Genomic DNA, 26,320 nt, shown 5'->3' with positions numbered 1-26,320 from the left:
TACACCTGTGCTTAGTAGATGCTGGAGACTGGATTACCATTGCAAGCACCCAGAGATTTCTCACTGGCTGCTGTTGGAAACACACTGCAGGGGAAAATGGATCTTTGCTTTGATCCTGCAAGACAATTCTTATGCTCTTATGTTTAGGGGTGAAGAAACAGCCTTTTATGAGACCTGGATTAAGGTTAACTGGGGATGCATGGGAAAGGCGAAAGCTGAGGATCTTGCTGAGGGTCTCTCCAGCAAGGCCTACCTCTTGTCCATGTGGAAATGGTAATAGTAATGCACCAGTGGACACCAGGGCACAGCAAACTACACATCAGAACTGTGGGATAAGGAAGAATTACATTCAACACAGCCCTGTGCATGGAACTCCTATTGTGTTAAGTGGATGTGTGCATAAGATCACAGCCTAAAGTTCTAAGCCCAGGTGGAGGTGTGTGAAGGTGGTACTCACCATCCAGTTGAAGGTTTTCTTCTTCTAACCCAGTAATTCCCAAGCTGTAGCACGAGAACTGCTCAAGTGCCACAAAAAACAAGGAACAGATGATGGTTTCAGTGAGCCCCAAAATACCCACAAATGACACTGTCCATTGCACCCTCTGCATGAAGGTCACTCCAGGAAGCTGATTGGTAGGAGGTTCAGGTCAGGTGCAAGGAAATACCTCTTCACACAGTTCATAATTAAACTATTGAGTTCTCTACAAGAAGATGTAGTGATGGCACCAATTTGGATTTCTTTAGGAGGGGGCTAGACAAACTCATGGAGGATAAGGCTATCAATGGTACTTGTCCTGATGGCTGTATGCTACCTCCACTATCAGAAGCACTATGGCTATGTACACCAGTTGCTGGGGAACACAAATGGGAGGGTGCTGTTGGATTCATGTCCTACTTGTGGGGTTCCCATAGGCAACTGGTTGGCCATTGGGTGAACAGAATGCTGGACGAGATGGACCCTTGGTCTGATCCAGCAGGGCTCTTATGTTCTTATTATGCAGTGTTCCAGCTATGCCTCATTTCAATCGGCATCCACAGTATGTGTGTGTAATTCTGCCATGTCTTTGCATTGAGTTTGATCAGAACTCATGTACACCCAGAGGCTGGTGGGCTCCTTGACAGTAGTTCTTACTTTTATGCACTCTAAATGCCAAACTTCTTGGAATTAACAGCAAATACCCTCTATGTGAGCCTCGATCATCTGTTTGGGAAACACTGTTCTTCAGCTCCCTATTCTTGTCTATATCTGTGTTTGGAATATTGTAAAAACAAGTCAGCATTGCTGCATCAAAATGTTGTAGCGAGAGGGATGGAAATTGTTATTTTTGCTTTTGGAATGCTCCGATTTCTTTCCCTTGCCTACTCTATAATTCCTTTGTGAGTGGTGACTGCATAGTTAATCAGCATTTCTTTATACAGCTGTCAGAAATCCGGGGTAGTGATCAGCTTCAATCAGCATGCCAGGCTGCTGTATGGCAATAGAAAGAGAGGGCTGGGTGTTCCCCCACGCCAAAGTATTAAAGAGTTATATTCTTTGTCAACAACTGTAACACTGTTGCTGTGCCTTGCTGGGAACTTCCGCGTGGCAGAGAAGAAAAAGGGGGCAGCAGCAGAACAATCTGAGTAAGAGGTAAAGAAGATTGACAGCCCAACCCTGTTTCTGGCATGCTAGCCTGCAGTAGTGCCTCTGGTTGAGGGGTGGTGCGCGCAAGGGCCTGCCCTGTAGAATATGGCCCCATTTTAACAGGAGGGCCCATAGCTGAATGGTAGAGAAGTTGATTGCATGCTTTGTTTGCACAAGACAGCCTTCCGCAAACTTGGGGCCCTCCAGATCTGGGGGGCGCATCCTACTGACAGTTGTAGTCCAAAGAAGTGAAGGGAGGAAAGAGCACCGTCAATGATGGTGAAGAAGGGGGAGGCAAGCTCCGGTATTCGAGAAAACAAGATTTATTGCGCTTGATGCATTTCAGAATGCTTCCCGCCTCAGGAGCTTACACAAGCCGTTTGATCTCTTGCTCTGAAATACACAAATGATCTTACTTCTGGGTACTTGCAAATGCTATAGATGAAGTCTATAGCAATATAGACTTGAGAGCAATAGACTTAAACTGTAGCGTTCGCAAGTATCCAGAAGTAAGATCATTTGTGTATTTCAGAGCAAGAGACCAAACGGCTTATGTAAGCAGCTCCTGAGGAAGGAAGCATCATGCCGAGTGCAATAAATTTTGTTTTCTCAAGCATCAGAGCTTGTCTCCCCCTTCTTCACTGGGAGCTGTAGTCCAGCATGTCTGGTGGGCGCCATGTTGGGAGAAGGCTGTCATTAGGCCTCTGGTTCAATTCCTAACATTTCTAGCTAAAGCCGGAGTGCCCAACACAGAACCTGCAAGCACCTCCAATGGTTTCCGCAAAGCAATTCACTCCCTGCCCCTCCCCTAATTTAAATTAAAAATGAAAGATGTTAGGGCACCAGGTTCTCCTTCCTGTTCCTGAACCTGCCACTGATGAGCTGTGGGGTAGAGGGGAGAGAAAGAGCAAAGCTAGAGGCAAGGAATGGGGGAGAAACAGTGAGGTAAAGATATGTGTTGGGGGGGGAGAGAAATAGTGAGGCTGGAGGCTGGGACTGGAGGGAAACAGCAAGATAAAGGGGGAGTGGAAGAGAAAGAGCAAGGCTAGGGGCTACGAGGGGAGATAAAGAAGGCTAGGGATGGGGAAGGGAGAGAAATAGCAAGGAAAGGGATTGGAGAAGAGAAATAGTGAGGCTGGGAGGAGAGCGAGAGAGAGAGAAAGCATGTGTGTGCAAAGGAGAAAGCTCTGTGTTAATGGAAGAAGATTGGCTAGGCCAGGAAGTAACTCTTTCCATGTCCCCCTCCCTCCCAGCCTTGCTATTTCTCTCTCCCCACCACCTCTTGATTAGCCAGGCCTCTATGGCAGCCATTTTGTGACTAGCCACATCCTCTATGGGAGCCATGTTGTGGTGGTGCGTCAAATTCCCAAATGTGCCCATGGTTCCAAAGAGGATGGGGACCGCTGAGGTAAAGGGTATCTAGTAGACATGGTAGGAATAGCTCCAGGAGAGCTGCTAGCAGAGTACATAAGAACATAAGAAGACCCATGCTGGATCAGTCCCAGGGTCCATCTAGTCCAGCATTCTGTTCACACAGTGGCCAACCAGCTGTCTACCAGGAAACCACAAGCAGGACACAAGTGCAGCAGCACCCTCCTGTCCATGTTCCCCAGGTGTATATAGGCATGCCGCATCTGGTACTGGAGGTAGCACATAGCCATCAAGCCTAGAAGCCATTGATAGCCTTCTCCTACAGGAATTTGTCTAACCCCCTTTTAAAGCCATCCAAGTTGGTGGCCATCACTACACCTCATGGTAGCGAATTCCATAGTTTAGCTATGCGCTGTGTGAAGAAATACTTCTTTTTATCTGTCCTGAATCTCCCACCAATCAGCTTCATGGGATGACCCCATTGGGTTCTAGTATTACGAGAGAGAAAGAAAAATGTCTCCCTATCCACATTCTCCACACCATGCATAATTTTGAACACCTCTATTATGTCTCCCCTTACCCTCCTTTTTTCCAAACTAAACAAGTCCAGCTGTTGTAACCTTCCCTCCTAGGGGAGATGCTCTAGCCCCATGATCATTTCAGTTGCCCTTTTCTGAAGTTTTCCCAGCTCTACAATATCTTTTTTTAGGTGTGGTGACCAGAACTGTACACAGTATTCCAAGTGTGGTCGCACCATAGATTTGTATAAGGGCAATGTGATAATGGCAGTTTTATTTTCAATTCCTTTTCTAATCATGACTAACATGTAGTTCGCCTTTTTTTACAGTGGCTGCACACTGGGCTGACGTTTTCATCAAGCTGTCCACCACAACCTCAAGATCTCTTTCTTGCTTGGTCACCGCTAGCTCAGATCCCATCAGGTTGGGGTATTTTGCCCCAGCATGCATCACTTTACACCAACGTGTGTCACTTTACAGTGAGTAAAGAGTAGGGTTGTGCAGGGACCGCCCGATCCAACTTGGAAGCCACTTTGTGGCTTTGGAGGCAGGCCTGATTCGGCTCAGGCTGATTGGGGGAGGGCCGACCTGACTCGGCCCCAAACCTGAAGCAGAATTTGGATGCTGAACCCTGCTTCGGGTCTCCCCCTGAGGCCCCCATCTTCTTACTTTGCCACTGCCTCCTCCTCTGTCGCCACTTTCTCCTCCTTTGCCGCCGCTGCTACCTCTGCTGCTGCCTTCTCGCTGCCACCATCACTGCCTTCACCGCCTTCACTGCTGCCTTCACCTTGCCACGGCCTTCTCCTCAACACCACCTTCTCCACCTTTGCTGCTGCCGCCTTCTCCTCGCCACCACCTTCTCCGCCGCCATCATTGCTGCCGCCAGCTCCTGAGGCCTGGATGTACGCTGACTCCTATTGCAGGGAGTCACCATTTTTAAACTGGAAACCTCCTGGAAGTTCTTGGAAGTTGCCATTTTTAAAATGGCGACTCCCTGCAATAACAGTTGGGGCGCGTCCAGGCCTCAGGACCTGGCGACGATGATGATGGTGGCAGAGATGGCGGTGGCAGAGGAGAAGAAGGCGGAGGTGGCAGAGGAGGTGGGCAGCTCAGGTAAGGACCTGGAGGCTGGGCCAAAGCTCAGAAGCGCACCAAGCACTTCGGAGAGCCCCCAACTTGCTCCAGGTCACTTCGTGCCCCCTCTGTTCCACCTTGGAAGGGGCTCAAAGTGACCCGAAGCAGCCTGCTTTGACTTGGGGTTTGGGCCTCAGGTCGAAGCGGTGCATGGCCCTAGTAAAGAGTACTTGACTAGATGCACCAGTGACCTCACTTGGTATGAGGTGGCACTGGAATCAGCCATCAGCACCAAATGAACATAGAGCCAAACAACATGTGATACTGAGTTGGGAGCAGTTTTCCCCCTGTGGCTTTAAAAACAGTTTGTTGATTTAGTTATGCAGACATACAGGATGCAATCTGAAATGGAAGATCTGGAGGTGGTGGTAGGGGTTGATCTTCAACAGAAAAATTGCAAGTCAGGAAGGGTTACAAAATGTCCTGCTCCCACCACACAGATCTTCCCCTTCAGATTGCAGCATCTGCAGCTATATTAAGAGAGAGAGAGAGAGGGAGGGAGAGAGAGAGAGAAACTCGGCATGATGTGTAACCATTTTCAAAGAGCATTACATTTCGAAACTGAGACACACCCATTAAAGAGCCGATAGCAACTGTGCACTTCCTCCACCAAATCACAACATGGACCCTAAACAACTACTTTAGTAACTGTTTAGGAAAAGTACCAATCATGATGCATCTGCATTATTTTTGCATTGCCAATAACACTTTACATATTCCAGCACACCAATCCAGACCTCAGTCACTGACAGTTGCAGAAATATGAGAGCACAATTTTTCCCTCAGCAGCTTCTGCCATAATGCTACAGGACAATATATCAGAATGTTATAATTATTGGCAGATCTAAATGTGAACCTTGATCCTGGCATTATTATGCTTCACATAATTTCCAAGTGGAGGCAGTAGTAGTGCAGGTCTTTCATTCAGTAGGCAGCAGAAAACCGGGTCACCCACTCAAGAGAGTGAGTCAATAATCACTGAACTCCTGCCCATGGGAAACCCACAAGCAGGACATGAGCACCCTCCCGCCCGTGTTTTCTGGCAACTGGTATAAACCGGACATTGTCAGGCACAGGGCAAACATGCCAATACCCTTTGCTCATTTCCTGCTGGTTGTTGTGCTACATCCTCCAGCTGTGCTGCTGCAAAGATGACAAGGGCAGAAATCAGAGTCTGGCCCATGCCCATGGATAGAACTTTTGATGTTCCATTCTATGAGTATCTGTGCTCTCCAGTGGCTTCCACATGAGGGACCTTTAATGCTGCTGAAAGTATTGCTTTTCTACAATGAGCTGCAAGCAGAATTAAAACAGGGGTCCCACATTGCACTTAATGTAGTATTAGATTGCCCAGCAGAACCCTTCTGTCCTGCCAAGATCCTTCTATAATGCTTACTCAGAAATAACTGGCATTCATCAAAGGTCCCTCACAGTTCTAATCAGAATCCTCCTTGCAGGTTATCTACCCCTTTTGAGTCTTAATAGGGAGCAATAAATGATGCTTTCTATTCATTAATGATGACTTGCCCCTTAATTGCATCCTAGGGTGCAACCCTATGCATATTTAGACAGAAAGAAGTCCTACAGCTCCCAGCATTCCCCCGCTAGCATGTCTAAACATGCGTAGGATTGCACACTTAATTACTCAGCCCCTGTTCCCTGAGAGATGGGGAAAGGGGCTTTAATTATTGCTTTCCTGATATTATCTTTCCTCTTCATTTTTTAAAAAATTGTGAAATAGCACTATTACACTACATAAGAAGAAAAGAGGCTTCTAATTAAAAAGGTGCAGATCTGAAAAGCCTCAATAGCACCTTGCTAGTCCCACACTGGGCAGGCTGGTATTGCAGTTGCATTTTTTTAAATTTATTTTTTAACAATAACACCCGGGCACAAATCAGATCTGAAAAAAATATTAAAATCATACATAAACCCTGAGAATGCAACTGGCTGGCAATGACATTGGATTCCATCACACAGGCAGAGAATTCCACATCAATGCTGGTTCTTTCCCCTTCTGGTATTATTGCAGGACTGGGTCGTTCTCTTTAGATGGCTGTCCCTCCATCACATTATTTTTCATTTCTTTCCTTCTCATGGGGTGGTGATGTGATGCTGCTTGGGGTGTAGTAGTGATAATTCCTCCGTGGTCTCTGCCCCTTTCCCTCCCCTTGCACGTTACTGGTGGATAGGGACTGCCATGCTGTAAATCTGCAACCCTCGGCACACCTACTTGGGAGTAAGCCCCATTGAACTTAATGGGGTGGTATGAATCAACAGAGGACGTTGATTCTGAGCTTGGGGGGTGGGGGATCAGATCTGTCTCCCTTCGTTGCAGGGAGGAATTTTACCCTCTTCTCCCTCCAATCGAGAAATGTGCTCAAGCATTTACATGGCAGGCATGTGGTCTGAGAGCAATGCACTTCTTTGGCACCATCTGGTGCTGCTGCTGCTGAGCGGGCGGCATGCTGTGCTGAGGCTAGGATTTTGGCAGGGGGGTCACTGTCAAGGGCTCCTTGGAGGGCTCTCTCAGTCTAATCCAGTAGCCAAGTCCAGACACAGACAAAGGGATTCTTTTCAAAGCTTTATTCTTCTTTTACAACTTAACAACTCTACAGGTAGCAACTAGATCTGAGCAGCAGCATCCCTATGCCCTAAGTTGGAACAGTTGGTCCCCGTTTGAAAGGCAATTACTGGCAGACCCCTGAATATAAGGACTAGGGAGAATCCCTCCCCTTTTCCCTTGGATCCTCTGGGCGCAACCGTTCTTTGAGCGCCAACCGGGCACTACGCCTCCTTTCCGCGCTCTCCATTTGGCGCCGCTCTCTGCGTCTGCGCCACGCATCCACCCAGTCTGCTATCGGTGCTGGGTCACTCCCTGGACTGCTTTCTAATCTAGGAATGTGGGTGGGAGGAACCTCTGTCAACTGCGGGCCCTGGGAAAAAGGGGCGCGCTCCTCTCCCAGGAGCGACTGCTCTTCCTCCGAATCAGAACTACTCTGGGATTCTATGGGCTCAGTGTCCACCCTGACAGTCACCTTGAAGCAAAAGGGAAATCGCCGGTGGGGGGAAGGGTTGGTCGCAGATCTTTCCTTTCTCAGCAAGACTTGAGTGGAGACAGGAGTCGCCCTCAAACCATGCGCCGTCCTCTCCTTGCAAGGAAGGGAGAGAGCACAAGCCCTCACACCTTTCAAATCTGCCCGCGCCGCAGCCCATTCTCAATGCCTTCATCATCCTGACTGTGCCTCAGCAACTGAAAACAAATGCCCACAGCCAGTTTCTTCCACCATTGGAGAATTTCATGGGGAGGTCATGGCTCTCCTGTTCCATGGGCTGGAAAAAATAGCACGTTTTTTGCATTTGGGGAAAACATGGGATAGGCTGGGGGAAATGGCAGGAGACACCCTGGAGGGTAATGGCATCATCTAAAGAGCTTCCATGTCAGAGACATCTCAATAGCAGGATAAAACCTCTGTGTGAAAAAGCCCATCAGCAGGATTTCCTGTAAAGCAGAGTGATCCATTCCACAATCAACTGGACAGTGAGGAAGGCACCTCTGTTTCTTTCCCATCCCATCTGATCCTGTGCTCAGAGATCTGACTGTTAGAATGCTCTTGAAAGATAGTTATGGAATGCTGGGAGTTGTAAGGCTTTTTTATGCCGGTGCATGACCGGCTACCCATGTAGCCGGTCATGCACTAGACCTTGTGTTTGTTTCTGGAGAAGCGGGGAGTGATCTGGAAGTCGGGGGTATATCCACCACCCCCTTGTCATGGTCAGATCACTATCTGGTGATGTTGGACTTCTCGGTTCCACAACCCCTCCGCAGGGGTGGAGGACCCATTAAAATGGTCCGCCCCAGGCGTCCTATGGATCCAAATGGATTCCTGAACGCGCTTGGGGATTCTCTGGGGCATGCCAACGGCCACTCAGTCGAGACCCTGGTGGGTGGCTGGAATGCCGCAATCACTGGAGCATTAGATCGGGTGGCTCCGAAACGCCCTGTCCCCCTGAACAGGGCTCGGACTGCACCATGGTTCAATCCGCGGTTACGAGCTCTGAAACAGGAGGTGAGATGGCTAGAGCGCCGGTGGCGGAAGTCTCACTCCAAAGATGATCAGACACGGGCTAGAGCTGTATCTTCAGCCTATCACGTGGCGGTGAAGGCAGCAAAAAAGGAATATTATGCTGCCTCCATCGCATCTGCAGAGTGCTGTCCCAGGAGGCTGTTCCAAGTGGTCCGGAGCCTGGTCGGTCCTGTGGCTCCGGAACCACTGGAGCATTCTAAGGCCTCCTGTGAGGCTTTGGCAAGGCACTTTGCAGATAAAATTGATCAGATTAGGTGTGTTACTCTGCACACTGTGGATACAGTTAGTGAGCAAGAGGCGGCCTGTGGCAAACCGGTTTTGTGGGATCGGTTCCAGCTTCTTCCTCCTGATGAAGTGGACAAGGTGCTTTCATCTGTAAGGCCGACCACGTGCTTACTTGATCCTTGCCCATCTTGGCTCATTATGAGCTGCAGAGAGAGACTGGGTGAGGGGATCAAGGCGATGGTGAACGCCTCCCTTGAGGAGGGAGTGATGCCATCAGCCCTCAAGGAGGCAGTGATAAGACCGCTCTTAAAGAAGCCCTCCTTGGATCCTCAAGTTCTGAACAACTTTCGCCCAGTCTCAAATCTGCCATTTTTGGGAAGGTGATTGAGCGGGTGGTGGCGGTGCAGTTGAAGGCACACTTGGAAGAAACTGATTATCTAGACTCATTTCAGTCGGGCTTCAGGCCTGGGCATGGGACAGAAACGGCCTTGGTCGCCTTGGTAGATGATATGAGGAGGGCTCTGGATAGGGGGGAATGCTCCTTCCTTGTTCTCCTCGACCTCTCAGCGGCTTTTGATACCGTTGACCACGTTATCCTCCTGGACCGCCTGGAGGGGTTGGGCATTGGAGACACTGTATTGCGGTGGTTCCGGTCCTTCCTCTCCGGCAGGTACCAGAGGGTAGCACTGGGAGAGGAGGTTTCGGACCCGTGGCCACTTACTTGTGGGGTGCCACAGGGTTCCATCCTCTCCCCGATGCTATTTAACATCTATGTGAAGCCGCTGGGGGCTATCATCAGGAGGTTTGGGGTGCAGTGTCATCAATATGCGGATGACATGCAGCTCTACCTCTCATTCCAATCTTCACCAAGGTTGGCCGTAGAATCCCTGTCCAAATGTCTGGAGACGGTGAGTGGCTGGATGGGGAGGAATAAGCTGAAGCTGAACCCTGACAAGACCGAGGTACTTTTGGTGGGAGACAAGAGGAGGCTGGGGGATGTTGACCTGGTGTTGAATGGGGTACGGCTACCCTTGAAAGGCCAGGTCCGCAGCCTGAGGGTCATTTTGGACTCCCAGCTGTCCATGGAGGCTCAGGTGTCAGCTGTGAGCCGGACAGCGCTGTATCAACTCCATCTGATACGGCAGCTGCGCCCCTTCCTTCCCGACCATCTGCTCCCATCGGTAGTACATGCCCTGGTCTCCTCTCGTTTAGACTACTGTAATGCGCTCTACGTGGGGTTACCCTTGAAGACGGTTCGGAAGCTGCAGCTGGTACAGAACGCGGCGGCTCGCCTGATTAAAGGCAGCCGCTGGCGAGATCACATCACTCCAGTGCTGAAGGAGTTGCACTGGTTACCAGTTGTTTTCTGGGCCAAATTCAAGGTGTTGGTTTTGACCTTTAAAACCCTATATGGTTGTGGCCCAGCCTATCTTAAGGAGCGCCTCCAGCAACACCAGACAGGCCGCTTAACAAGATCAGCCTCGGATGGCCTTCTCTCTGTCCCATCAGCCAGGACAGCTAGACTGGTGGGGACGAGGGAGAGGGCCTTTTCTGTGGTGGCCCCCACTCTGTGGAACTCCCTCCCTAGGGAACTCCGTCATGCCCCCTCTTTAATGAACTTCCGTCGTGCATTAAAAACGTGGTTGTTCAGGCAGGCATTTGGGGTGGGTTAGGGTATTTTAAAAAAAATTTTATGGTAGAATTTTATTGTTTTAAATTGTTTTATGGTGTGTTGTACATCGCCCAGAGTGGCTGGGTGACCAGCCAGATGGGCGATTAATAAATTTAATAATAAATAAATAATTTTTTTCTTTCTAAACATGCATAGGATTGCACCCTTAAGCTTTGATGAATGTCTATGCAGAGGAACTCCATAATTGTGGAACAGCCCACAGGAAAACTTCTCTTTGAGTCCTTGATGATCCAATTCGACATACCAAAGTAATGTTGTTTATGACGTGAAGCATTAAAATCTACCCAAGATCATTTTAAATGTGGCAAGGGCCTCATTCTTTCTACGATGTGATTTGTGCATGAGAAATTGCACTGTGCTGCTATTAAGTGAGGTTAAATGATTTGATAATAAAGCTACTGATGAATGAGAACATTCAAATCCAGGAGGTTTATTTTATGTTACCACTAACACTTTTAAAAAATGACCTCGCTCCTTTTTCTGACCCCTGTGATATAATGCAAAAGAAGTTTATATTTCATCATCACAGAAAGAGTTGTTTCCTTCCATCCTGACAACACTCATCATTGTCAATAAATCATTTCTGTAGCTCTTGTTACCTTTAATAATAGTGCTATTATGCTTGGATCTGCCTGCCCACGAATCTATTTTTAGGGATTGCTTAGTGATGCAGTAGAAAACACCGCCACTTTGAAGCAGGACTGCCCTTCTGGAGTGCAAAAGTGGATACGATATAATGGCCAATCCCATTGTATCGTAACTGTATTATTACAAGAGATGATAACTTCCCCCATTTATGGATCAAGCTACTTATTGCAGCACATCACTCATAAATACCCCCACATCTTCTGTGAGAGTGCAGTATAATGACAGATAACCTTTATAGATTTACCCACCTCTATTTTGGACTCAATGACAGAGGGAAGGGAAGGTTGCTCAAAGACTGGAAGGGACAAAATCTTTCTAAATTGTTAGCCCTCTGTCCCAAAGCAAGTTAACCTACACTGAAAACCTCCCCAACATGTGCCTGCTGAGCTTAACAAACAAACTCCAAGAAAAGGAGATTCCACAGCTACCTTGGTGTCAGGGCCCAGCTTCAGTACTGTCCTGGGCCTTGGAGTTTATAGCTAAGATTTGATTAGAAGTAGCCTGGAAGGGCTTGGGCCTATTCAGCCTCTGGAACACCAGAGTCTGTGTGAGCTTATCTCTGTCAGTGTTCTCAGAGCAGAGCCAGGGGGAGTCACCCAACTCCCTGTCCACCTGCTGGTCTGGCCTTGGCAGGCAGAGAGACTGGAAGCTGTCCATGAGAACGTGACAGGGATGGGGTTTGCAGAAGGGTTGCCCAGGTTGAAGCATCACTGCTGGAGGGCTGAGCAGTAATGCCCTGTTTAGACAGGGGTCTTGCTGAAAGGCTAAAGACACTTGTCTGTCAAGGGATCCGGAGGGGATGTCTTACAGTTACGCCTTCCCTTTTAAGCTGATGCAAAGGTGAAGAGCCTTTGCTTGGAACATCTCATCTTCATTGCCTGAAGCCTCGCTGTTTGGATCCATCATCATCTGGGCTTCTGGAGATACTCTGGACATAGACTCTTCCTTAACTGGAACTTTGGATTGCTAAAGACTTGCCATGAAAAGTACTGTGAGGCTTTTCATAGACTTCAACTCTCATTCGTTGTGGATTGTGTGCCTTTGTTTGTCATCAGCTCAGTGTGCTGGCAGGCTGGGTTTGATCTATGACTTCTGGAATTTCCTCTGCCTGGAAGCGTGTAGTGTGGAGTTACAAATGTGAAAGTGGTGGCTTTCACATTGTCTGGATTTACCCTTCCCTTGATCTTGGGAGGCCTTGACGATGTAGCATGGAGTTATCAACAAAAGATTCAAAGTTGAACTCTCTATTGTTGTGGCTTTGTTTAGTCTTTTCAAGGATTTATTCTTTGATTGCCTGAGGGGTCATTCCCATTCCTTGTCTGGGGTTTGGAACCCTGTGTAAGGATTGCCTGGGTTAGGTATGCCAGGAATCCAGAGTCCCTTCCTTGTGTTCAGAACAGTGGAAATGGCAGTGGGGAAACCACGTTGATGAGGGTCTCATTCATGGTAGTAGTGTTTAGCTTTGGACTGTTCTTGAGTTACATAGAGCCTATAGCTCCTGACCATCAGCTATATGAATTCTGAAGAGCGTACCCATGAAGCTTTTATCATGGGATTTCTTGCAATAAAGAAATCTCACTGGTTTGGGTGTGTGGTGTCATTCTGCCTGAGCGTGTGTGCTGGGGGGATTGGGAAAACTGACACTTAGGTAGTTTATTGCAGTGCTGAACTACTGTGATAGGTTTTGCCTGATTCTCAGCCTAGATAGCTATAAGGTTTGAAGGCCTGGTCCTTTCCTCTGCAGCTTGGAGGAACATTGGTCATCCTTCTTTGCTTGCTTCTTGAATTCACCTTCATTCTTGGGCTGAATTGGCCAGGTAGCAGTAGGTGATCTATTCATTCAGATGGTCCAATTCATCTTGGCTCCACGTGTGTTCAATGCCAGCCTGTCTGTATAAGCCAGGGGTGGACAACTTGTGGCCCCTCCAGAAGCGGTTGGACTGGAACTCCCATCACCCCCCATTGTTGGCTATGCTGGCTAGGGCTGATGGGAGTTGTAGTCCAACAACATCTGGAGGGCCACATCCCTGCTTTATTGGAAGGACTGTCTACTCCAAGTCCAGTTTAAAGATAAAGAAGCTTAAGAAGGGGCAGTAGATGCCTGGAAGTTCTCCATCAACAGCAGGACTGAGCAAGGCACACATGTCACCCAGTCAGTCTTCCCCGCAATGGTGAGTGAGATGTCTTGTATTTCTATTGAAATGATAGCTATTGTTTCTAAATTGGCATCTAGACACATAAGTTAGCCTATACAAATTTGATGGAAATCCACACCCTCTTTTGTCCTTTAAAAAGGGGGTGTGTGCATTTCATCCACTGGGGCAACTTTTTGCAAGTGGCTGCTCTACTCTCGGTGACCACTGACCTCAGAATCTTGCTGGGCTGCTGCTGCTGTCACCTCACCAAGGACTGTCTCTTCTACTTCCAATCTCACCAATTGGGGTTTGTCTATGTTTGCCTGGTGCTTCCTAATCCACACAGGAATCAAGTTTTCAAAACTGTATAATGGTGAGAGAGAGAGAGAGAGAGAGAGAGAGAGACTAGAACAGCTATTCTCATGTTGCAAAAATACTTATTGGGGATCTCTACACCTCAAGTTTATTGCACGTTCATGGTTGCTCAGTCGCTGAATTGTGCGGGTGCTTTACACGTCGTTATCATTGTCCAGGCATTATTCCACAATTTTGTCCCACCTATCCCATGTTTTCCTCAAACGGAAAAAAGGGGTATTTTTTTCCAGCCCACGGAACAGGAGCAGCATGACCTCCATGTGGAATTCTCCCATAGTGGAAGAAACCGCTCTGTCTGCCTGCTGTGGGAGTTTGTTTTCGGTTGGTAGGGGTGCGGTCAGTATGAAGAAGGAGGGTGCGAGGTCAAGAATCACCCGCCAATTGCGTCTCCTGCCCCTGGATTTCTCAGCTGGAGGGAGAAGAGGATAAAATGCCTCCCTGCAGCGAAGGGAGACACATCTGATCCCCCACCCCACCAAGCTCAGAAGCAACATCCTTTTTTTTTCCAGAGCACCCTATTAAGTTCAATGGGGCTTACTTGAGGGTTGCAGACTTACAGGGTGATCATATGTCTACTCAGAAGTAAGTTCCATTGAGTTCAATGTGGCTTACTCCCAAGTAAGTGCCCAGGATTGGGGCCAAGAGAAAACAGTCCAGCTACAAAAACAAGACTCCCCCCCCCCGCCCGCCTCTTTGCGCAAATGCCAGGGAGGGAGGAAGGAAGGCACTCCCTCAGTTCAAACCACGTGGCTGCCATGTAAAGAAGCCTTTCCTTATCCTGCAAACAAACTGAAAGCAGGAGGGGGGGAAGGGGAGGGGGGGAAGAGAGCGTATGTAAAGGCAGTCAGTTGTGATCCTCCATTTAAAATGGAAGCAGATAGCCCTGTTTTAAATGCAGGATTTTAGGCTGGTGTAGAAATGCCCATTATCATAAAATATTGTGGGCCTGCATATATGAAAATGTGATATGGGAATCTATCTGTGCTCTGAAACTTTGTGCTATATTAGTGGCTGCTGTGAAAAAGGCAAATTCCATGTTAGATATAATTAGACAAAGGAATTGAAAATAAAACTGCCACAATTGTACTCCTTTATACAAATCTATGGTGTAACCATACTTGGAATACTGTGTACAGTTCTAGTCACTGCACCTGAAAAAGGATATTATAGCATTTGAAAAAGTGCAGAAAAGGGCAACTAAAATGATCAAGGGGCTGGAGCAACTCCAGTATGAGGAAAGATTACAATGTCTAGGAGTGTTTAAATGTCTAGGAGGTTTTAAAAGGGTATTGGACAAATTCATGGAGGAGAAGGCTATCAGTGGCTACTCGTCCTGATGGCTATATGCTACCTCTGCTGGTATCAGAGGCAGTATCCCTATGTACACCAGTTGTGGGGGAACATGGGCGGGACGGTGCCATTGCACTCATGTCCTGCTTGTTGGTTTCTTTTGGGCAGCTGGTCGGTCACTGTGTGAACAGAATGCTGGACTAGATGGGCCTTGTTCTGATCCAGCATGGCTCTTCTTATGCTCTTAGGTCCTTAATCTCTTTAAAAGAGTAGATGCTATGTTAGAGGACCCCTCCTGGACCCAGATAATAATATTAGAACCCAGGGTAATTCCATGAAGCTGACTGGTGGGAGATTCAGGACTAATCAAAGGAAGGACTTCTTCACATAGTGCGTAAACTATGGAATTCGCTACCACAAGATGTAGCGATGGCCACCAATTTGAATGGCTTTAGAAGGGGGTTAGACAAATTCCTGGAGGAGAAGGCTATCAATGGCTACTAGTCCTGGTGGCTTTATGCTACTTCCACTATCAGAGGGAGTATGGGTATGTACACCAGTTGCTGGGGAACATGGGTGGGAGAATGCTGTTGCACTCATGTCCTGCCTGTGGGTTCCTGGTCGACAGCTGGTTGGCCACTGTGTGAATAGAATGCTGGATGAGATGCACCGTTGGTCTGATCTAGCATGGCTCTTCCTATCACTTTATCGAAGAAAACTGAGTCAAAAAGGCATTCATTTTCTTTGTGTCACTCATTTTCTCTGACCAAGACAGCAACATCCTCTTTGTTACAAACTATGGTTTTGGGATAATTTCCGGAACTAGACAGAAGAGTTGTCCTGTCCCTGAAAGGCTTGATCAGCTATATATACCCAAGGGCAAAAGTGATGTCCTTGAATCCTTTGTTCCCATACTTTAGATACAATCTGTTTAAAGAGGTTAGATACTATGATAACCATTGCAGTCCTATTAGACTGGAAAGCTGAGGGTGAGATGGTATTTAGATAGACTCTACAGACACAAATCTCCATTTTTCTTCGTGCAACTCCTCTACCCTCCACCTTGCAGTGAACAAAGCAAGCACCCTTATTAAATACCAAGAAAACGTCAGGTTAATTAGCAGTTTTCGTTGTCCCCAGGGCACATTACCTAAAGGCACATGATTCAGCAATGATGCAGTTGGCTCAGCATTAGACCATGCTCAGACAGTCCCCTCAATATGTGGCAGGATATGGTGTCTTCACTTTAAGAAACTCATAGAATCATAGAATCATAGAATAGTAGGGTTGGAAGGGGCCTACAAGGCCATCGGGTCCAACCCCCTGCTCAATGCAGGAATCCAAGTCAGAGCATCCCTGACAAATGGCTGTCCAGCCTCGTCTTGAACGCCTCCAGTGTGGGACAGCCCACCACCTCCCCAGGTAATTGGTTCCATTGTCGTATTGCTCTTACAGTCAGGAAGTTTTTCCTGATGTTCAGCCGGAATCTGGCTTCCTGTAACTTGAGCCCATGATTCCGTGTCCTGCACTCTGGGATGATCAAGAAGAGATCCTGGCCTTCCTCTCTGTGACAACCTTTCAAGTACTTGAAGAGTGCTATTCTATCTCCCCTCAGTCTTCTCTTCTCAAGGCTAAACATGCCCAGTTCTTCCAGTCTCTCTTCATAGGGCTTTGTTTCCAGTCCCCTGATCATCTTTGTTGCCCTCCTCTGAACCCTCTCCAGTTTGTCTGCATCCTTCTTAAAGTATGGTGCCCAGAACTGGACACAGTACTCCAGATGAGGCCTAACCAGTGCTGAGTAGAGGGGAACTAGTACTTCCCGGGATTTGGAAGCTATGCTTCTATTAATGCAGCCCAAAAGAGCATTTGCCTTTTTTGCAGCCACATCACATTGTTGGCTCCTATTCATCTTGTGATCGACAACAATTCCAAGATCCTTCTCGCTTGTAGTGTGGTTGAGCCACATATCCCCCATCTTGTAACTGTGCATTTGGTTTCTTTTTCGCAGGTGCAACTCCACCTAGAATGGACGAAGTTGAGGCTTGGAGACACGGCACGGCAGTACAGCTGAGCAAGGCAGTCTTGCCAGGAGGAAGGCAGTATTAAGTCACCTACAGAGGCCTAAAATCTACACAAGCACTCAATCAAAACAGCACTTGATTAAGTGCCCCATGATTGATTTGGGTGCATTAATTCGACTGGAGATATGTATACCCATTTCAGGCACCAAGTGATTTCCCTCCAGGTAGGAGGACTCAGTTGCTGACAGGGAATTTCCCGACTTCTGAGCAACGCAGTTTTGAAGCCCAGCACTGCCGTGATTAGATTGTGCCCGTTCTCACCCAGTCCTTTTAGGGCCTTCGATGGCTTTCATGACAAGCCATCCCAGTCTTTGGCTGGTGGTCGGAAACCACCATGGACTGTGCCTGCTTCAGTGCACTTTGTTCCTCTGTAGTCTTGTTTGAATCCTTTAATAACCCCGGGCTTCAATTGCTCTGTGTTCTGGTGTCTCTGGCCAGTCCCACATGGTTGCATAATTCACTGGGTCCTCGTAACCCACACCAATTCCACTCCACTAGAACGGCTTCATTTCCTGGCCTCCTGCACATAAGCAGGATGCCACACTTGCTCCTGGTGTGTGGCAAGCTTCGTGGTTCCATGGCCTTCCAAGGGCCTGATCCCCCCCCCCTGCTGCGTGACAGCTCCGTTTAGTCCTGTTTGGGTTTGTTGGCTCTCATTTGCTCCACTGGAATCACTCTCAGCCAGAGAATGCCAGTGGGGTTCTGCCACCTAGTTCTAGCACTCACTTACTCCGGACCACCCAAGGCTGGCCTTGTAAGTTTCTGCTTCAGCTGAAGCAGTGACTGCTTGCAGACCCTTTCAAGGAACCCTTTTCATCACTGAAACCATAGGAGTTTCACTACAGCAGAGGTGAGCAACATGCAGCTCCTTGGCAGTGGGCAGTCCCTGTCGCCCCCCGTTGTGCTGCCTTGACCACATTCAGAGTAGCAAAGGCCCTCAGCAGATGCCCAGCCATGCCTACCTTTGCTGCTGGTTTTCCAGGCAAGCCTCGTTTGGGAAGACAGTCTATAAACAGGGTACCACAACTGATAAAGCTGCTTCTTGTAGTCACCCACCTAACCTCCTTTGGTGGGGGCACCCAGAGTAGGGCCTCTGAAGATGACCCAAGGATCTGAGCAGGTACATATGGGAGGAGATGTTCCCTCTAGCTACATGGCTTCCTTTGCTTCTGTGAATTTCAAAAGAGTTTAATGTGCCAGGTTGAGAGAGAGAAAGAGAGAATTAACTTGTAAGGAGGCACAAGTCAGGTGCCTTTGGGGAAACTGTAGATTACCCTGACAACAGCTTTTCCTTGCTTCTCTTTGCAAGGGCTATTCAAGAGCTTTGGGGGCAGAAGTCCTTATTGGCCTCATTTTAGGTCAATAGGATAACGTTGAGAAAAGTGATTCCTGGCAGCGTCAAGACTGCCACCTTTCTGCAAAGATGGAAAAATGGCAGCAGGATGCAAGGATGGAAAAACTTAATCTTGTCTCCCTGAAGGTATTGCAGTGGGAAGTATTATTACACTATGTGGCAGTTTTACTGACAATATATCATATTTGTTGTGAACCCACTTCAAGTATTTACTTGCGATTATTGGTCATGTGACCAATGTGAACTTGAGCACGCTCTGGGAGAGAGCGGAGGACAGGAAGGCCTGGTGTGCTATGGTCATGAAGAGTCGGACATGACTTAACGACTGAACAACATTGGTCATAAGCAAGGTTAATTTGACCTTCTAGAAATTATGACTTAAATGGGCTTACAGTATAATTATTTGGTTTCAAGTAGCGCACTGTCTTGCCTGCATTAGTTTGCTGTCTGGAACTCCATCACTGTTTTGCACGTGGTTCTGACAGCTCTTGAATGGGGCTCTTTCTCTAATCAGTAGTTCTGCTGCTACCAAAGTGATGCTTCACTTAATCTGAATTTTTTTGACTTAAAAATCAGTCTTGCCAAGCCAGCTAGGCTTACTTAAAAATCAATGGATCAACAAGCAGCTGGCATATTAATTTACTTCAAGAAGTATTTAATCTTGTTGCCACGCTGCTGCCAGCGCAGAAAAGAAAAATGAGCTGTGTATCTTGGCTACTCTGAATGAAAAATGGGAATTAAAAATCAGCCGTATTAGCCAACACAGAAGACAAGCAAGCACAGACTCTGGGGGTGCTTCCAGACAGACAGCTCCTAGTTCTACTGAAAGACATGATGGAGCTAGTTCATTTTTCCCTCCTCAATGGATTTTCTTTGGTAAGAAAAGAGATGGGGAAAGTAGGGAAGGCAGAATCAGAGATGTTTGAGATTGTCAGAATTCTTCAATCTCCATCTTGAAGTTCCCAGTTTTAATTGCAATCTGTTTTTCCTTTTTGTTCAAATAGGAAAGTTGTACATTGTTATATGCAGTTTTAAAAAATGTGCACCCCAATGCACACTTTCCCCCCATAGACTAAAATGTAAAATGTGAAAATGCATTAAAAAATTTGCATTTTAAAGTGTACATTCTTAAAAGTGTGCATTTTTAAAAAACATGAATGTACATTCAGGAACATGTGAAGTTTTCCTGAAAAAAGTGCTCCCTTTTGTGTTAACTTTTAGAGGTGTAAATGGTTCGAGTCAAAAATGTATTGAAACATAATTCTTGTACATCCATGGGAAAAGGGGGTTGGAAAATATGGGAGAGTTACAAATGGAAGATGATTTAAGAATTCTGTGAATGTGGCAGGGCAATTGCACAATAAAAGCCTCATCTGCAAGCATACTAAGAGCAATTTTTCATAATAATCGTAAGTCATTTTTTCTTCAAAAATGTTGGCTTCAAAATATTTGGTGGGGGAGGAACCAATTGCTTGGAAACAATATGATTTTTAAAAGAATATCCTTATAAATCCAAATGGCCAGAGTTTGGCACAAGGTTAGGCACAACCAAGATGCATCAAGCTTTAGGCACATGTGAGTTGGAGAAACTTCCTATTGAATATTAATTGGATGCTCTAATTATTTGTGGAGTATTTATGAATAGTTGATATCTGTATTTAACACCTGCTTGGTTCCAAGAGGCTCTGCTTGCATATTTGTAAGTATAGCAAATATAAAGACACCATAACTCTCTAGTGCTGTCTCACCCAAAGGAAACTTACAGTGCAATCCTATATATGCCTACTCAGAAATAAGCCCCATTGAGTTCAATGGGATGTACTCCTACATAAATGCATTTTAGGACTGCAGGCTAAACCCTGTAGGGTTGTTCTCAGAACATATCACTGCTAAGGAAAGTGGGACGTTGACTGTATTTGATAATTGGCTTAGAATGGCATTTAGGTTTCAACAGTATTTGATATATGACATGCAAAGTTATTAACATTTACTTGACAGCATTTGACAGATGCCATGCAATGGTATTTACTTGATAATTAAGCTTATGAGATTTCATATTTGCTGTTTGCCAAAATCAAAACAACCAAGAGATACCAACAAACTGAAAGCACTTGGCCTTTGAAGTTAAATGTATTCAAATTTGAAATTGGTGAACTTGGAAATTTGGGCAGATTTTGAACATTTGTGGATCTCTATTTCCTCTCTAGTGGGCATAGATTCAGGGTTAGGTGTAGCCAACCACCTCCCCCCCCTCTCTCTCTGTTGCCCTGATCCAATAGTGGACATTTGGAAAATGAGGAAGAGTGGTTCTTGCACTGTGCAGAATCTTCTGTGAAGTGGATAACATAGGGGTTTTTTTTTAAAGTTTTTTGTTTTAATGTTCCCTTCAAGTTTACACCAGCTGGCTATTTTGGGAAGGAATTTATCTCTGTAACCACCAGCAGTGATGAGTTAAGTATAACTACTCAAATAGATATATCATCTTCAATTTTAAGCAGATTAGGGAGGATATTGTACAAAATAGCCTAAGGCATTTTCTTCTCTTAAAAAATATATATTAATCACTAGAAGATGTGGAGCTATGATACATACATCTATATGAGGCATTACTGTGCATTGCTGTAGTTCTGTGCTTCAAGAGCTTCAAGAGGCCTTGAATCATGGACCTTCCGAAGCTTCAATGAATGACAAGACGCTATCTCATAATTCACCTCAGGCCAGCCCCAGGCCTTGGATTTAATAACTAGCTCTGTTAGTGAGATGGAGGCAATCGTCCTGTTGAGGTCTAGACTGATGGCAGCCTTTTCCCTCTGTAAGGGTGGGGGACCTATTAAGATGGTCCACCCCAGAGGTGAATGGATCCAAATGGTTTCTAGAGGGCTTGGGGTGTGTGTGTCCCGCTAATGTGGCTGGCACTCCTGTCAAAATCCTGGTTGATTTGTGGAATGCAGAAATGTCCCGGGCAGTTGACATGATTGTCTGAGTGCCCTCTCCACAGTAGAGCTCGTACAGCTCTACTGTATACCCCAGAACTGGGAGCAATGAAATTAAGGATGGTGAGGACATCTGACTCAGTCTGGGAGTCCGACTGACCCCCCTGCTCATGCATCCAGGCTGCACTCTCTGAGCCACTGCCCTCATTTGTGCCCCCCCCCATGCTCGCTGAGCCACCCTCACCTACCCTGAGCCATTTACACCTGCAATATCGCATAGATGGCGTCTTTACGGCTGCTATGTGTGCAAGATTAAATTTATGGAAGTTGCCGTGTTTTTTGCAAAATGGTGACCGTGGAAATGATGGGTGCTTGTGGATGGCTCAGGGTAGGTGCAGGCAGCTCACAAGTGGGGGCAGCAGTGCACAAATGGGGGCAGCAGCTTGGCGGGTGCCCAGAGGACCAGGACCAGGTGTGTGTGTCTGTCCATCCCTAGTTGAAATAAAATAGATAGCTTGAGCAACCCCCTCCCCCCCCCCAATATCTCTGCCTCTATTGAATTCTCCTGAAGAAACCCTCCCTGGACCTGGAAAATCTCAGTAACTTTAAGCCAGGGGCAAATGTTCCTTTCCTGGACAAGATCCTTGAGCAGGTAGGTGCCAACCAGCTTCAGATTCTCTCAGATAAGACTGATTATCTGGATCCATTTCAATCAGGGTTCAGGCCAGGTTTTAGCATGGAAACAGCCTTGCTGTTGGTCTCCCTGTATGATGGCCTATGTTGGAAGAGAGATGGGGGAGTGTGTCCCTGTTGATTCTGCTTGATCTCTCACTGGCTTTCAATACCATTGACCATGGTTTCCTTCTGGGGCAACTGTCTTTGTTGGGAGTGGGGGGTACCGCATTGCAGTGGTTTCACTCCTACTTGGATGGCCAGCTCTAGAAGGTAGTGCTGGAGGAATATTGCTCGGCCCCACAGATTCTCCAGCATGGGGCCAGTTTTATCCCCCCACGCTATTTAACATCTACATAAAACCATTGAGTGGGCTTATCTGGAATTTTGAAGTGTGTTGCTGTCAGTATGCTGATGATATGCGGAACAACTTCTTTTTCTCTTCATCAGCTGCGGCTGTGGATGTGCTAGATCAGTGCCTCGCTGTGATAATGGACGGGATGAGAGCTAATAAATAGAAGTGCAATCCAGACAAGACTGAGATGCTATTAGTAGGTGGTTTTTCTGACCAGATGGAGAGTGTTCATACTGTTCTGGGTGGGGTTGCACTCCCCTTGAAGGAGCAGGTTTGAAGCTTGTGGGTTCTCCTGAGCCATCTTTATCAGCTGAGGCTCAGGTGGCTTTAGTGGCCCTGGCTGCCTTCTACCAGCTGGTGGCCCAGCTATGCTACGCCCCTATCTGGACTGGGCTAACTTGGTTTCAGTAGTTGATGCTCTGGTAACCTTAGATTACTGCAGCACACTCTACGTGGCCCTTGAAGACTGTTTAGAAGCTATTTGCGTTGCCCTTATTTTCGCCGTAGTCTACGTAAATCTTTACGTAGACTACCCCCGCCCAAACAAGGAACACAAATGGCGGCGCCGATGGGCGCCGCCATTTGCGTATGCGCTTTTTTTTTTTCCCAAAGTCACCCGTGATAGGCTACATAAAGATTTACGTAGCCTATCACGGCTGACTTTGAAAATCTAGCCGTGATAGGCTACGTAAATTGTTACGTAGCCTATCACGTATTTTTTTTTTACTTTACTTTTTTTATTTCACGGCCGGGGAGACGGGGCGCTTCCCCCCGGCCTGAATTTCGGCCGGGAGGGGCGGGGCGCCTCCCCCCTGCCAAGAACTTTGGGGGGAGAACCGAAGCGCCTCCGTCCCACCGCGAAGCAAGCTGCGGGACCAGGTAAGGGACTTTCGTCAATCCTTAGCTACGCCCGTATCTGGACAGGGCTGACTTGGTTTCAGTAGCTGATGCTCTGGTAACCTTAGATTACTGCAGCACACTCTACGTGGCCCTTGAAGACTGTTTAGAAGCTGCAGCTTGTGCAAAATGCAGCAGCCAGTTTTATAACAAGGAGCAGAAGTTCTGAGCATATAACACCAATTCTGCCCCACTTGTATTGGCTGCCTGTATGTTTCTAAGCCCAGTTCAAGTTGCTGGCTTAACCTATAAAATGTTACACAGCTTGGGACTGCAGTACCTGATGGAGCGCGTCTCTTGACATGAACCTACCAGGAGGACACTATGATCAACATCTGAGGCCTTCCTCTGAGTGCCTTCTCCAAGGGGGGCTTGGAAGGTGGCAATAAGAAGAGAGCCTTCTCAATGGTGGCCCCCTGATTATGAAATGCTCTGGTGTCTGCCTGGTGCAACATTGCCACCAGGTTAAGACTGTCCTCTATACCCAGGCATTTGATGGCATACGATGGGGCATTTATGTAAGGTCCAGTAACTTACTGTAATGGTTTTTAGCTGTTTTAAATTGTTTTTAAATTTTGTATGTTACAGATTTTATATTATATTTTTATTATCTTATACCTGTGGCTTGTAATTTTTGTGAACTGCCTAGAGAGCTTCAGCTATTGGGCAGTACAGATAAATGTACTGCCCAATACATTTATGGAGATAAATCATTAAATCACCATCTTGTCCCACAGTGTGAATTAATGCTGTGCTGAGATGCCCCTTCCCCACAATTTCACAGTCCCATTCACACAAGGCAAAATGGTAGTGTTCAGAGGCCAGCTAGGCAAAACGGGGGGTTGGAGAGTCACATATTGGTAGCAGCAGGGCTCCTCATTAGTGTTCACCAGCTGGTGGCATCCTACCAGCAACATCTTACAGCTTTTCTAGCCAAGAATTGGCTGCATCTTACTTTGAGAGAGAGAGCGGGGGGGGTATATTTTGATATCAGAGGCCCACAATTGCCTGACTTGGCTGGAGATCTCTTGACTCTAGCCAGAAGTGTCCAGTTAGCACAGCCTTCTGGCATCCTCCAGGTGTGTTAGACTACAACTCCCATCACCCCCAGCCAGCATGCTGAAGCTGGAAGGACAAGGTCTACTGTCAATAACTCCATTGTTCCTTGAAGCACCACCTGTCCTTGGAACATCACAGATCTTCTGGGCCTCAAGCAATTCCACCAGTCCTCTGCCTTGCTCCAACCTGCCCCTACAGGGTTGGTTATGGTCCACTGCACTATCATATCATCTTTCAGCTACCAGGTTTTGCCTGGGTAACAAAGCACTTCCTGCATGAAGAGCAGATTCAGTGCCTCATGCTGTTCCTATTCCATCCTAACCTGCTTCTGGATCCCACTAGCCCTAGACTGCCACAAATCCCTTGGCCCCCTCTATCCTTAAGCACTCTCACACACACAAATAGAGAGGCTTCAGTCTCACACCTTTAATTCATTATTCACAGGTTCATTACAGATGCAAATCCTTGAAGACTCTCTGGCTACAAAGGAATGCCTCCAGGGGATTCAAATGGGATCACTGAAAGTTGCTCGCAGTTTGAAAGGGAGGCTTTCTGGCTAGGCTAACTTAGGGAGGGAGGTCCCTCCCTTTGCGTGATGCTTCCCTGCATAGCCTCTCACACATGGCTAACCGAGTCGACCGTCTGAGCTCCGCTCCTGACGTTTCCCTCTTAGCTTTGTGCTGCCACCTCGTGTCTCTTAGGTCACAGTCCCCAGTCCCCTCCTCCTCCTGCTTGCTGCTTCTCAAAGAGGGGGGCAAGGAGGAAGCTTCATGCCTGGCCATCTGGGAGTTGGTAACCTGAGAAGCATGCCTCCCCATATCTGAACTGGCTTGTGAAAATGCCTCCCCCAGTTCTGGCTGCTCCTGTTCTCAGTCTGACCTGCTAACTACCTCCCTGTGCTCAGAATCAATCCTGACATCGACTTACGTCTTTCTTCCACAGCCTGCCTTCTTCTACTGCCTGAGTTTAGCTTCCTGACTATACGTATACTCAACATCATCTCTTAGTTACAGGTCTCGGCCTCAATCACTCACTTAATAAGATCCCCCCAGGCACTGCTATCTGCCATTGAAAGCATGACCTAATCCACTGGGGAACTCCATCTTCACAAGCTTCATTGAAGCACACATTAGGGGCAGGATGTGACCATCTAGGGTGGAAGGATGTATTCTCCATCTCACATATTTATATATTTAAAATATATATTATTATATATTTTGGTACATTTTTATCCTGCCCTTCCTCCACAGAGCTCAGGGAAGAGTACAGGCATCTCCCCCACCCCTTTTATTCTCACAACCACCCTGTAAGGTAGGTTAGTCTGAGAGACAGTATATTGATCAGAGTTATTCGGTGAGCTTTACAGCTGAGTGGGGATTTGAGCCCACCTTCATCCAGTCCTAGACCACTGGGGTTGGTATGATGAGGCACCTGCCAAGGGTCCAAAGCTCAGAACGGCCCACTGCTGAACCAGCCACCCCTGCCACCATCAAGAACCCTTGTGCTGGGCACTCTGGAAGAGGCTCTGAGGGCGGCAGGGACAGCAGTAGCAGCAGGGCCCATTGGTGGCACCATGCTGAAGTCTCACTAGTGTCTGGTGCAGCCCCCCAGCTCTGCCCCTTTTTAATCGCTCTGTGCTCCTCTTGTGAGCATGGAGGACGGGGCTTCTCCGCGCTGCCTCAGAGGCAGTGCAGACGAGGGAGGCAGTTATTTTCCAGGAACCATCCTTGGAGCACGAGCTCCAAGGTTGGCTCCCAGAAATGAGCATATTGTTTTGTTAGCTACTATATTGTGCAGCTTGTTGATCTGTTCATCTACAGCATTGCCATTATTAGTTAAGTTAAAACAATAGAGCTTTTGGTGTGTCT

The sequence above is a fragment of the Heloderma suspectum genome, chromosome 5, assembly GCF_057233095.1.
Source record: "Heloderma suspectum isolate Gila_16-S chromosome 5, 16-S_ref, whole genome shotgun sequence".
In the NCBI taxonomy this organism is placed as follows: Eukaryota; Metazoa; Chordata; class Lepidosauria; order Squamata; family Helodermatidae; genus Heloderma; species Heloderma suspectum.
This window is presented reverse-complemented; position numbering follows the sequence as displayed.